This window comes from Chelonia mydas, chromosome 25, assembly GCF_015237465.2.
Source record: "Chelonia mydas isolate rCheMyd1 chromosome 25, rCheMyd1.pri.v2, whole genome shotgun sequence".
Classification (NCBI taxonomy): Eukaryota; Metazoa; Chordata; order Testudines; family Cheloniidae; genus Chelonia; species Chelonia mydas.
Window position 1 is genome coordinate 16,215,333 of NC_057858.1, and position 13,918 is coordinate 16,229,250.

Below are 13,918 nucleotides of genomic sequence, written 5' to 3' on the forward strand. Positions count from 1 at the left end.
GCATACGTGTGCTAGAGTCCTCTGCCAAAAAGGAAAGGGAGGAAATATTTCCAGCAACAGGTAGAAACACAATTTAGGCATTTCCAGGAACTGCCCCACTTACTCAGCAGGACTGTTTGTCCCAAGTGCTGTTGTGCGGCAGAAGATTTCCCCATTTGACCAATTGTGCTGCAAATACAGAGGCCTGGTACAAGCACAGACACATCATCTCTCCCACCTAACACCTTCTTTGCATCATCCTCCCTTCTGCTCAACTCTTGGCTCAAGCAGGAAGTCTAGCTGAGAATTTTTCTCTGAGCAGATGCTATTCTTGCTGCATTTGTTTCTTGGTGAGAGAAATAAAGCTGGCACTGTCCCTCTTTGTGAATTGCTTGTTCACTTCTAGTTTTCGGGCTCAGCTCTGCCCTCACTGACTGTCTTCTAGATGGTTTGCTGTGGATGCCCCAGGACACCGCAGGAAGCTTCAGATGTGTCTCAAGGAGCTTTGCTTGTATCAAGGGGAGATAACTTAATCTAGTGGTCACTGAAAGAAAAAGAAATGTTTAGGATGGATTGTTCAGAGATTCTAAGACCAGAAAGGCCCACTCTGATCATCTAGTCCGACATCCTGCCTAACATAGGAATATAGGACATAAGACTGGAAGGGACATAGGCACCGACTGCATGGGTGCTCCGGGGCTGGGGCACCCATGGGGAAAAATTGGTGGGTGCTCTGCACCCACTGGCAGCTCCCTGCTCCGCCCCCCACCCCCACCCCAGCTCACCTGGGCCTCCGCTCCGCCTCCTCCCCTGAGCACGCCGCATCCTGCATTCCCCCCCGCTCCCCAGTGCTTGCTGCCGCAAAACAGCTGGGAGGGAGGGGGAACGCAGCACACTCGGGGAAGAGGCAGTGCTGGGGCTGGCATCTGGGGAGGGGTCCAATAGGGGCAGGGAGGGGGCGGAGTTGGGGTGGGGACTTTGGGGAAGGGGTTGGAATGTGGCAGGGAAGGGGTGGAGTTGGGGCAGGGGCAGGGGTGTGGGGGTGCAAGCACCCACCGGCGCCGGGGAAAGTTGATGCCTATGGGAATGGACCATCTTGGTCATCAGTCCAGTACTCAGCTATCACAGGCAACTTCATAATATAATCTTGTTCACAAATTTATCAAACTCCATTTTAAATCTAGTAAGGTTGTTTCCCCCCAGTATTCCTACTAGAATGCTGTTTTGGAACTTCATTGTTCCGATGGTTGGAAGCCTTTTAATTTCCAGGTTAAATTTATTCATGGCCGGTTTATACCCATTTGTTCTTATGCCAACATTATCCTTTAGTTTAAATAGCTGTTTTCCTTCCCTGATGTATTTATAAAGAGCAATCATAGCCCCTCTGAGCCTTGTTTTACTAAGCTAAAAGAGTCAAGCTCTTTTAATCTTCTCTTGTAAGATGGGCTCTCCATTCCTCTGATCATCCTAGTAGCCTTTCTCTGCACCTGCTCCAGTTTGATTTCATTTTTCTTGGATGTGGGGTGACCAGAATTGTACAAAGTATTCCAGAGGATGTCTTACTACTACCCTGTATGATGGCATGAATACGTCCCTATCTCTACATTAAATACTTTGCCTGATACATACTAGGCTTGCATTTGCCTTTTTTATGGCTTCATCATAGTGATGGCTCATAGTCATCCTATGATTGACTAAAACACACAGATCTTAGTCCCTAAGAGCATGACCTTGCACATTGTACTATTAAATTTAATCCCATTTCTATTGCTTACATCATCCTAATTCTTCCTGTATAATATTTTGATCCTCCTTGGTATTTACAATGCCCCCCAACTTGTGTCACCATCAAATTTCATTAGCACACTCCTACTTTTTATGCCATTAATTAAAATATTTAATAAGAGCTATTACAAAAACAGATCCTTGAGGAACTCACTAGTAATTTCCCTCCAGCCTGATAGTTCTTTGGCACAACCCATCATTGCTCCACTTTAGCCAATGCCTTACCCACTTTACAATATCTGTGCTAATCCCTATCTTCTGTAGCTTAATTAATATTTTCCCATGTGGTACCATGATCCATCTAGTCCGGTATCCTATTTATGACAGTGTCTAGTGTTAGAGGCTTCAGAGGGAATTAACTGACAGGACAATTTCAATTGATTTATCTTGTTGTCCAGTCCCAGCTTCTGGCAGCTGAAGGTTTAGGGACATCCAAAGCATGGGGTTGACTGCCACAGCAGCAGATGTTTTCAGGCCCTATCCATTATAACGCCAAGATCTTTTTCTTGGGTGGTAATAGCTATTGTAGTCACACATACACACAATCCATAATTTCGTATGTATAGTTGGGACTGTGTTTTCCAATGTGTATTACTTTGCACTTATCAGCGTTGACTTTCAGCTGCCGTTTTGTTGCCCAGTCATCCAGTTTTGTGAGATCCTTTTGTAACTCTCACAGTCAGCTTTGAACTTGCTATCTTGACTAATTTTGTACCATCTGCTAATTTTGCCACCTCACTGTTAACCCCCTTTTCCAGATCGTTTACGAATATGTTGAACAACACTGGTCCCTGTACAGAGCCTCAGGGGACCCTGCTATTTAGCTCTCTTTACGGTGAAAAACTGATAATTTATTCCTACCCTTTCTTTCCTATCTTTTAACCAGTTACTGATCCATGAGAGGACCTTCCCTCTTATCCCATGACTGCTTAGTTTTCTTAAGTGCCTTTCATGTGGGACTTTTTCAAAGGCTTTCTGAAAGTCCAAGTATAGTACAGTGACTGGATCACTCTTGTTCACATACTTGTTGACCCCCCGCTTCAAAGAATTCTAATAGATTGGTGAGGCATGATTTCCCTCTACTAAAACTGTGTTGACTCTTCACAAAGATATTGTGTTCATCTATGTGTCCGATAAATTTGTCCTTTACTATAGTTTCAACCAACTTGCCTGGTAATAAAGTTAGGCTTACCTGCCGGTAATTGCCAGGATCACCTCTGCATCCTGTTTTTAAAAATCAGCATTACATGAGCTACCCTCCAGTCATCTGGTCCAAAGTCTGATTTAAGCAATAGGTTACATACTACAGTTGGTAGCTCTGCAATTTCACATTTGAGTTCCTTCAGAATCTTGGGTGAATACTAGCTGGTCCTGGTGACTTATTACTGTTTAATGTATTAATTTATTCCAAAACCTTCTCTATTAACACCTCAAGCTGGGACAGTTCCTGAGATTTGATACCTATAAAGAACAGCTCAGGTTTGGGAATCACCCTCACATCCTCTTTAGTGAAGACTGATGCAAAGAATTCATTTAGCTGCTCCGCAACTACCTTGTTTTCCTTGGGTGCTCCTTTAGCAGCTCAGTTTTCCAGTGGCCCTACTGACTGGCAGGCTTCCTGAGTCTGCTGTACATACAAATATTTTTGCTGTTAGTTTGTGTGTCTTTATCTAGTTGCTCTTCTAATTCTTTATTGGCCTGCCGTACTATACTTTCACACATGACTTGCCAGAGTTTATGCTCCTGTCTGTTGTCCTCACTAGGATTTGACTTCCAATTTTTAAAAGGATGCCTTTTGCCTCACACTGGCTCTTTTACTCTGCTGTTTAGTATGGTGGCATTTATTTTTTTAGTCTTCTTACTGTTTTTTTTTTAAATTTGGGGTATACATTTAATTTGAGCCACTATTATGGTGTTTTTAAGTAGTTACCAGGTAGTTTGCAGGCATTTCACCCTTGCGACTGTTCGTTTTAATTTCTGTTTAACTAGTTTCTTAATTTTTATGTAGTTCTCTTCTTAGTCTCTTTTTATTTATATGACTAAAGAACCTCTATTTGTTTTAATTTCCTTTGCAATGTCTAAGTCTGCTTGACTTTTGGCAATTCTCCCTTGAGCCCTACACATTTTTACCTCCAAGATATAGCTTTCTTTGCTGATCAGTGCATTCTTCCATTCCTCGTAGGCTCTCTGCTTATGCCTAATATCTGTTCTGAAGTTGTTATTCATCCAGTTAGGTCTGGAGCCTTCCCTACAAATCTTTTCCTCCTTGCTTGGGATACAAGCATTTAAATGCCTCAGCTCTTTAGTCCAGTTGATTTCACTAACTAGTTCCTTTAGTTTCTCAAAGTCTGCCCCTTTGAAATCTAAATTTGTTGCTGACCTGCTGTGCCAAAGAATTCTCCCCCCAGTGCCGACCAGTAGTCCTTCATATACCTCATAACTTCAGGTTGAGCTCGAGCATATATTTTAGGAAGAGATGCATAGTCTTGATTTAAAGACCGCAAATGATGAAGAATTCCTCCACATCCCTAGCTAAATTGTTCCAATGGGTAATCACCCTCACTGTTAAAAAATGGCACCTTATTTCTACCCTGAATTTGTCTAGCTTCAGCTTGCAGCCAGGAGATCTATTGTATCTTTGTCTGCTAGACTGAAGAGCCCACCACCATCAGAAATCTTCTCCGCATGTTGGGACATCTAGACAGTGGTCAAGTCACTCTCTTACCCTTTGCTTGGATAAACTGAATAGATCGAGTTTCATAAATCTCTCACTGTAAGGCAGGTGTTTCCAGACCTTCCAGGAAAATACCCTTCCATGTAGCCTCACCAGGGCAATAATTTCCTTCCTGGAAGACAGTGCCCAGCATTGGACACAGTGCGCCACAAAGAAACTAATGAGGGCCTTAGCATCACAGCATCACCCTTCACTAGCCAGTGCTTTCATTCCTCTGGGAGGTGCCCCACCACTACACCCAATAGGAGCCTTAGTAGATAAAAGGTTGCACAACACAGAGATTTGGTGAATGTGACCCTTGATCTTTTGCCTTGATAAATTTGCTTATAAGAAACAAAAACCATCTAACATTAACAATCCTGCCTTGGTGGCTATGTGTAATGTTGGTAGCCAGGGAACTGAGTAACTTGTCCTGTGGCAAAAGGCTGGGGGAAGCGATCTCTGTGAGGATCCCCTTGTGGAAATCCTCACACATCAGCCTGGTGGATGAGTGGGTAGAATTTTCCGCTCCCACACCCAGACAGCTGCAGTGCCTACCCAAGACCTGGTGACTCACCAGACAGCTGCTTGGATCCAAAGGGATCTGTCCAATCCATGAGGAGGCCCTCTGCTGCCATGCCACCTCTGATACAATTATCTCCCTCCTCTGAAGCATTGTTACCCTGATGTCACATACTCACAGCTACATGGAAATGGTAATACAGCCCAAGGCAGTGTTGTCTTTCTGGGACAGAGCTGAAAAGGCGACAATGTGTGGGCCCCCCGTCCCATCGCTAGCTTGCCTGTTCCTGCCCTGGTTTACCTTGTTTCCACCCCTTACCCAGTGAAGACCCCAGACCTGTGGTAAGGTCTCCATGAGGTTTGGCGCAGGAAGAAAAGGAGCTGTGGTGGCATCTAGTCCCTTTTTTGTGTGGGAGAGGGACAGGCAGTTTCAGCGTGTCTCCTTGTGTAGCTCTCAATGAGAAGGACATGAACCCAACTCCTTTGGATATCAACTACGGAGGTGCTGCCAACGGTGAAAAATTTGTGGCTTTTGCTTTATTCTTGTTTCATAAATTTGCATGGTTGCTTTTACAAAAAATTTCTAAACCAGTGAGTGAGGTACTTATCCTGGAAGTCAACTGGAGACGTGAGTAAGAAGGGAGGAAGGGGACAGAAATCAAGAATGAGAAGGAAAGAGTGAAGCGAATGAACCCTTTGGGTTTTGAAATGTGGAACATTGACAAGATACAGTTATTCTTTGCAACGAGCGCAATCAATTTCTCTTTATCTGGCATCCTTCATACATGCTGTCATAAAACATCACACGAAGAATTTTAACACTGATGCCTCATAAAGTTTGTGCAATCAAGCACTTAAAAGTCAGGAAGCTCAAAATGTTAATGTTTTTCCTATAATCTTAACTCAGCTATACTGAACAGCATCTAGGGTTGAGAGATTTAATTACACAGGCATGTTTAAGCAAAACAGGGTTTTGCTCTCTGAAAATACTCCATCTGTGAAATGTGGTCACCTTAACACACTGCAAATAACTAGAACCCTGCAAATCTGCAGATATCCATTTTATATCTGCAGACCATATTTGTGGATCACAGATTGATGCAAAGCCAAATTTTATATCTAGAGCCTTGCAAATCTGTGAATAGCTACTTTCTATCCATGGACCATATTTGCGGATCTCAGCTTGGATGCCGATAACCACAAATCTCAGATGTCTCTGACTTTTGGGTGCTTGATACAATGCCCTAAGTCAATTTGTTTGGATTTAATTTAGCTTGTAAAATTTAAGGTGGAATCAGTCGGTTTACACAGCTCACAGGATCTAGCAGTAAGACCCTGGCTATGCCCCCACCAACTCAGTACCACAACTTTTTGTGGCAGTGCTGGCTAGGCAGACACCTTGCCTTTCCATTAGCACGGGATCAGGCACCCTGCATTATGCTGGGTTAAGATGGCATAATCTATGGGTAAAGCAAATCTGCAAAATTATGTGAATATCACCTCCCATGGTGTTTTTGCAAGGGGAGGACAAGCTTAAAATCAAAACAACACCTTCACCTGCTTGGTGGTGTGCCACTTAATCTTACAGCCCACCATCAATCCTGCTATCCAGCTCTGCCGAACACAGCATCAGCCGTTCAAAACATATATTGTACATTTATGAATTAAAGTGACAGCTATTTATGAATAAACTGTAATAAAGATTATGGACATTTAAAAAATAAACATGGATTGGTCTCAGGGGACCCACTCCTGAGAAGCCGTTCACACCAGAGCAATCCTTACTTACATGAGAATTCAGGATTAGCTGCTACGATGTTAGGTATGGTATAAAAATAGGCAAATAGCAGCCACGGGACTAATCACCTGAGGAAGGGTTTGTAGGACTAGATCTATCATTTTATAGGAAAGTTTAAAAACAGCTTTCCAGCTATTACAATTTTTTCTATCATGCTCATCAGGATCTATTTTTTACCCAGCCATGTCTTTAACACCCCAGTGCTCTCAGATAGTTACTTCAGAGGAGAAAGCATTTCACACTGAAAGGGAATCCATAGTCAATACTTTGGGCCTGATCTTGCCTTCCATGTGACTTGACTTCATTATGAGATTAGAATGCAAAATCGAAGACGAGTCACGTCCTGTATGAATGGACAGAACTGACTGGTTAGCTAAGGTTTAGCCATTTAAGTGCTAGTATGAATTATTTTTCTTATTAGGTAGCTGAAGTTTGCTACTGATCCAATCAGGAAGCCTTGGAAAATACACTTTAGCAAATGGGGAAAGTGAAGTTTGTAATATCCATCAAAGGTTTGGCTCTGTGCAGAACGTTAACTGTAAGTTTTGTTCACTCTTCCATCTCAACTCTTTGCTGCCCCAGGTAAATACCCATTTGCTTTGCTTTAAAGTGAGTTGTATTTGCACTGAACTTTTTCGTTTACTAATTGAATATTAGTGACTAGCACAGAGACCTGCTCCTTTGAATATACAGATCACAGCATAACTCTCCTTACTAGCTCAGTACCTGAGTCCATCACACATATGAAGTTCTATAATCTAGAAAGTTACTGAAGTTTGTTTATATGGAGCTTAATTCTGTACTTTTGAAGTCAATGGGCATTTTGATAAGGAATGACTAAGGACTTCTATATTTGAATTAATTATTGTAGTTAGTTATTTGCAAAATGTCTCTTTAAAAGCTTCCTCTCAGTGTTAAGTATATCTAATCATACATATATATCCACAAAAATGTCGTAAATATGTATGAACTGTGAGGAAATATCAGCCTGAACAATGCATGATGAGAAAATAATCCCTCTACAACTACAACAACTTAATAAATAGCAAAGCACCACTAAATTCCCACATTACCATGTCCCAATGTTCAAAAGACACTATGTGCTGTGTGCTTTATATATCAGCTCCCAAAATATCTGACTCCTGATAGGATGAGAAAAATACTGTCATGTTCTTGCACCAAGCCAATTACAAGCTGTAGTTCCTGTGCTGTTAAAGATGTTTCCTGTTGATAGCGCAAAGGGACAACATAGCATTTAGTTGCTAATGTTATCTGGGACCTTTGTGACCTCTCAGAAACCTTAACAATTGTAAAGTTCACAACATTTGGAAGCACTTCTGTCCTTGGTGCTTTTGCTTTAATAACTAAACACTTAGAAAAATAAACACTCATTCTGGCAGATAGTCACTTGCTATTGGTCAGAAATTAATCAGAAAGGCCCAGAATGTACAGGAACTCTGCTCGAATAATGAAAGGACCATCAAAGCAGCTTTTCAAATCAGGCAGCAACTTCACTGGCAAATCCAGTACTACTTAAATTGAATAACGAAGAGAGGTGATGCACTGTATAAAATAAAATATTTCCTTTTACCAGTTTTAAATTTACTGCCTTTCTATTTAATTGAATGCTCCCTTGTGCTTGTGTTGTGAGAAAAGTTAAGCAGAAGCGGCTGATTTACCTTTACACCATTAATTATTTTATATTCCTATCATATTCCCTCTGATCATCTCTCTAAGAGAATAGTCCCCAGTCTTTCCAACTCTCCTGTTATGAATTTCCAACGTGCTAACCAATTTTGTTGTGTCCTTTGCCAGCCTCCATTTCTGCGGATCTTTGTGGCAATGGAAGATCAGTCCTGAACACAAAATTCCAATATTTTTAAGCAATTGCTGCTGACACAGTACGTTATTTTCTCTAGTGTGGCTCAATTATTTTTTATTATAGCTCAGTTGGAAGGTATGGGAAGAGCTGGGAGAGCTTGAGGTGGTTTAAGAGAATCAAGGGTAGGGTTTGGGAGTGACAATGAAGCCAATACCTAAAGAAGGACCGAGAGGAGAATCGTGGCTTTTACATTTTGCTTTATGAAAAGCATTTTTAAATATTAAAATTAAATATTTCCCTTGGGAGTTTGCTCTGTGATGACAGTGGGTCCTCTAAGCCCCTCTCAGACCCCACCCTTAGTTTCTCCCTTTGCTCCCCCATCCTATGTCTGGATGACTACAAAGGACTGGATGCAGACCAGGTCATTGTTGTTCCTTAGTTACTTGTGGGGGCTGATGGGAAAAGAGAGAGCTCCTTGTGATTGACAACCCCTTTTTCATTATAAATTAGATGAGGAAGGCATGGGGTTGGGGGCAGTGTAGGCATACCCTATATTACAAATGGAAAACTTCAGGGACACCCACTAAAAATACAGATCTTGCACTCAGTTCCATGCGGGCACACCCTCATACTCAGCAGAGCCGCAGTGACTGCATTAGATTAATTAATATTGTGGAAGTATTTAACTACTTACATCTAATAATGTGTGTGCACAGTCCCCTAGCGGGGCAATGTAGTTCTGTATCATTTTACATGGGTAAATCGTATTCCTTTGCTCTTGCTGACCTCTAGTATTGTCTAGGTGTACTACCGCTGTCAGGTACAAGAAAAGCAGGAGTGTCAGTGGTAAGGGGAATCAGTGAATGGTAAAGGTATAGGAAGTATAGTCATGCCAGAGTGGAGACTAAGATATAAAATTTAGAAATCATGTTCAAAGACTTAATAGGTAAGAAATTTACTTTTGTTAAAGATTCTATTTAATGAACTCTACAAGACAATATTGAAACAGCCACAACCTTCCAAATCAGAAAACATACATTCTTCCTTTAAATGTATGTCACTGATCCTCTTCCACTGACTTTAAATAGCCCAAACACAAGTATGGTAAGCTGGGAACCTTAAGGAGAAAGGTTATGGAATTGCTTGAGGGAGACAGCAAACCTTTGCAAAGCAGGAGGTAGGGCAATTTGAAGTTAATACACTGGTGCAAATGTTGAGGTGCCTGGTAAGACATGTTGTCCTACTACTGTACATATACTACCTCCTGCACCAACTCTGCCAGGACACATTAACTACCTCACAGCTACCATGGTTTTCCAGTAAAGGGGAAGGAGCTTTTTTTCCCCCATCAAACCGCTTAACTTTCTGGAAATGGGACATGTTTTATCTTAAAGCATTTGAGACAGCTGTGCCTGGAATAGTTTTATATTGACTAGTGAGTTAAGCACAGAATTCTACTTGTCATAATTCTAGAGTCTTACAAAGTTTCCATGTTTTTTTTAGAAATTTTTGAAAACCCAAACTAAGGTGCAAGAGAAAGTGCATCTGTAGGTCTAGCCCTGAACACAGCCAGCTTGATAGCAACATGAGGCCTCTCTGTCAAATAGGCTGTTTAGCACTGTTTACTACTGACTTGAAGACAACCCTACAGTTCTTTCATAACTCACCCCAGACTTCAGGATTTTGGACTCTAAACTAAGACTCTAGAAACCGGGGTGAAGAATAAGACCAGCCATAGTTTGTAATAATTTCTGTAAAATGGAAGTCTCGGGATTATTCAGACAGATGAGAAACCAAATAGCTTCACAACACGATTATGAGATGTGGCTCCAGCAGTTTCAAAAAGTGCAGAACTAGCTTTTAAAAATAATTTTAGTAAGTATTTCACATCTTAAATCCTGATCTGTGGAATAGGAAGGAGCTTACTAATACCATGCCATGTTTGCATCCATCTTAAATGTTAAAGCTTGTAAATTGGCAAGAAGCAGGGCACATTCAAGAAAGGCCTATGATTATTCTAGCAGGTGTAAAGCAATGACCTACTAAGGGCCCGAGGCTAGAGCTGAATTGTACACAAGAAAATAAGTAGAGTTAAATCATTGAATAAAACTGACTGCAGACTGGTGTGAGTGGTGAACAATCAGGAAGCCAGAGACTAACACATTACTTTCCTATAAATTCTACAGAACTCTCCAGCTCTAAACAGCCATCAAGCTGACCAGAAAGTCATCTGGCTTTAATTACCTCAACTACACACAGATCTACTCTTTTAAGCCACAAAATGTCATTCACCATAGGTGGTCTAGCCCACCATGCTTGCTAGAGCAACATTTATGATTTTTTAAAATTAAACAATTCAGGCCAATAAGAACAGATGACATGCAGACATGTGAGCATCTCATGTATGGTTTTGTGCACGTGCCATTCACAGGTAGAACTGGCCACATGCAAGCTACCAGTAATTCTATCCCATCCAAGGACAGTGGATTAATGGGCAGACACCAGATAAAACAAATTGTAGCCACAGGATGTAGGACTACTTTATTATGACATTAGTAGGACCCTGCAGCCAAAGAGGAAGCATCTTGAGAAGCAGAAAGACCCAGTTGCTAATCAAACAAGGTAGTAGCCAGATCTCAGTAGCCATTACAAACATTGGAAATGAATGTTTCACCATGCTCACTGTCTATGAAGTGGAGGCATCTGTGATGGGGTGGACTCCTCACACTAGCCCTGCAAGAGCTGAATTAGGGCAGGTGGGCCCAATCAGCTAATTAGGCTCCAAGCAAGGGAGATTTAAGCTGGAGGTAGCTAATTAAGGACAGGCTCACCTGTGCAGGAACAGGCAGGGCCTGTATAAAGCCCGGTAGCTGGGGTGCAGAAAGAGGGGCTACTGCTGGAAAAGCCTGCAGTTGCTCCCTGAGTGGAGTTAGAGGCTGGATATGCAGGAAGAAGCCCAGGCAAAGAACAGCAAGAGGTAGACCTGTCTAGGGATTATGGTGGCTTGTTATAGGGTCTCTAGGATGGAACCCAGGGTGGAGGTGGGCTCCTTTACCAGCCTTGGGAGAGTAGCAAGGGTATTAGAGGTGCCAGCCAGCCACCAGGTCTGGAAAGACCATGAAATCCCTGGAAGGGGAGGACTTTGGTGACATGGCCGGAGAGCCAAGCCACAGAGGAAGCTGCAGACTTGAGAGTGAGTGGGGCAGCAGAGTGAGACAAGACGGGAGCAGACAACACTTATTGATAGCAATACTGTGGGGGGAGGAGGGTGAGAACTGGGCTGGAGGAAAGAAAATATGGATGGAGAAGTGTGCCCCCTGCAAAAACAGAGAAACTGACAGAGAAATAAGGATGAAACATGTATCAACAAGAGGAAAAGACTTCAAACACCAAAGATTTAGTTGCGTGAGGGGTCAAAAAAGCTAAATCTATGCCATCTGTGAAGGTGTTACATGCTTCTGACTGAGGAAGGTGTACATGGTCTTAGCGGCAGTTGGGCATTCAGCAAGAAGGGAAAACTGTACTAGGAGATTAAAGCAATCCATAGATAGGTATTCTGGACCATAACAAAAAGGGGGAAGTTTCTGGGGTGGGGGAACCCCTGTTGAGGCAGCTACAAGGGTACCCTGTCCCTGGCTACCAGCTGTTGGGAGACTGAGGGTTCTACAAAAAAAGATATTGAGATACCTGGATAGCTTGATCCCTTCCTCAATGGACACAGGCAAGTAACAATGCTAGGATTTGGTAAATGGCCTCATGCTGAAGACTGACCACGTGGCCAGCTATTAAACTGGAAATATTTATCCTCTAAGGAGAACTGCAGAGAGCACTAGGAACTGGAGGAATATGAACATGCAAATATGTGCCCTAAGTTCTATTGAGCAGAGAGAGTCACCCAAGAAGGACAGGAAATCTGGCCTGATTATTTCCACCTGGAACCTCCACTGTGAATATGCATGTTTGGAATTTTCACGATATGAAGAGTAATCAACAGTAAGAATGCCCCTATATGCTCCTTGAAAGGAACAAATTGCTCTCATTGCAAAGCAGGTTCTAGAGTGCCATCACCTTTCAGTACCTCTGCTTCCTGCTCTTTTAAATGGAGACAAGACTTCCATAGTTCATAGCTGAAAAGGCCAGGTCATTAATATTAAAATTCTGAGGGCTACAAATTATGAAAGCACAAAATGTTGTATGGACCTCACAGCAAATAGGCACTGCTGTGAACAGCGACTTGTCTAATACAGTTGCTCACTCACTACATATTCATAAAAAGAAAAGGAGTACTTGTGGCACCTTAGAGACTAACATTTGTTTGAGCATAAACTTTCGTGAGCTACAGCTCACTTCATCAAATGCATAAGTTCTATGATTTTTAGGTTATTTTTACTTCTCACATGAAGCTCCTGGCAAGTCAGGATTTCCTGTTACAGTAGAACCTCTTATGAACACCTTGGGAATGGAGGTTGTTCGTAACTCCAAAATGTTCTGACCAAAACATTAGTTTTTTTTTTCAAAAGTTTACAACTGAATATTGACTTAATACAGCTTTGAAACTTTACTATGTAGAAGAAAAATGCTGCTTTTAACAATCTTAAGTGAAACAAGCACAGCAACTTTCCCTAGTAGTTCACTTTTAACACAATACTGTGCTGTATTTGTGTTTTGGTTTCTTTGTCTCTGCTGCTGCCTGATTGTGTACTTCCAGTTCCAAATGAGGGCTGCAGTTGACCGGTCAGTTGTAATTCTGAGGTTCTACTGTATTTCAGTTCTGGCTTCAGCTACTAGATGCTGCTGTTGGAAATCTGAGCTGCAGGCCTTTGGGAAGCAACAGCTGCTGGGGACATGTGGAGCCAGCTTAGAACAGAAGGTGAGGTAATTCCTACCTGCTCTTCTCTCCCTCTGCTTTGTGCGGTACTGGGGAAAGTTAGCAGTGAGAGGGTTGCAGGGTGGGGAAGAAGGTGTGACCCAAGCAGGTGTGTTAGTGTTCCTCTCCTTTCTGAGCCAGAGGGAACTGGCTCCAGCCCAGCTGTATTTTCCTTCCACTGCCCATACTGCTGGCCTTCAGTGTCGCAGAAGGGGCCAGTATATTAGGGAGCAGTTGTGTAGGTAGGAGTGGGCACTGGGGATGAGATAATGCCCATTAGAAGAAGGAGTTGGGTAATGCGGCAGGAGCAGTCTCCCTTGGCAGGGGGAAGAGGGGAGAGAGAACATGAACACACAGGGCAGAGGGCAATTTCCAGTGGGATCTGCTAAGTCTGCAATGGAAGTAAATGAGTTGGCGTGGAGAACACAAAGG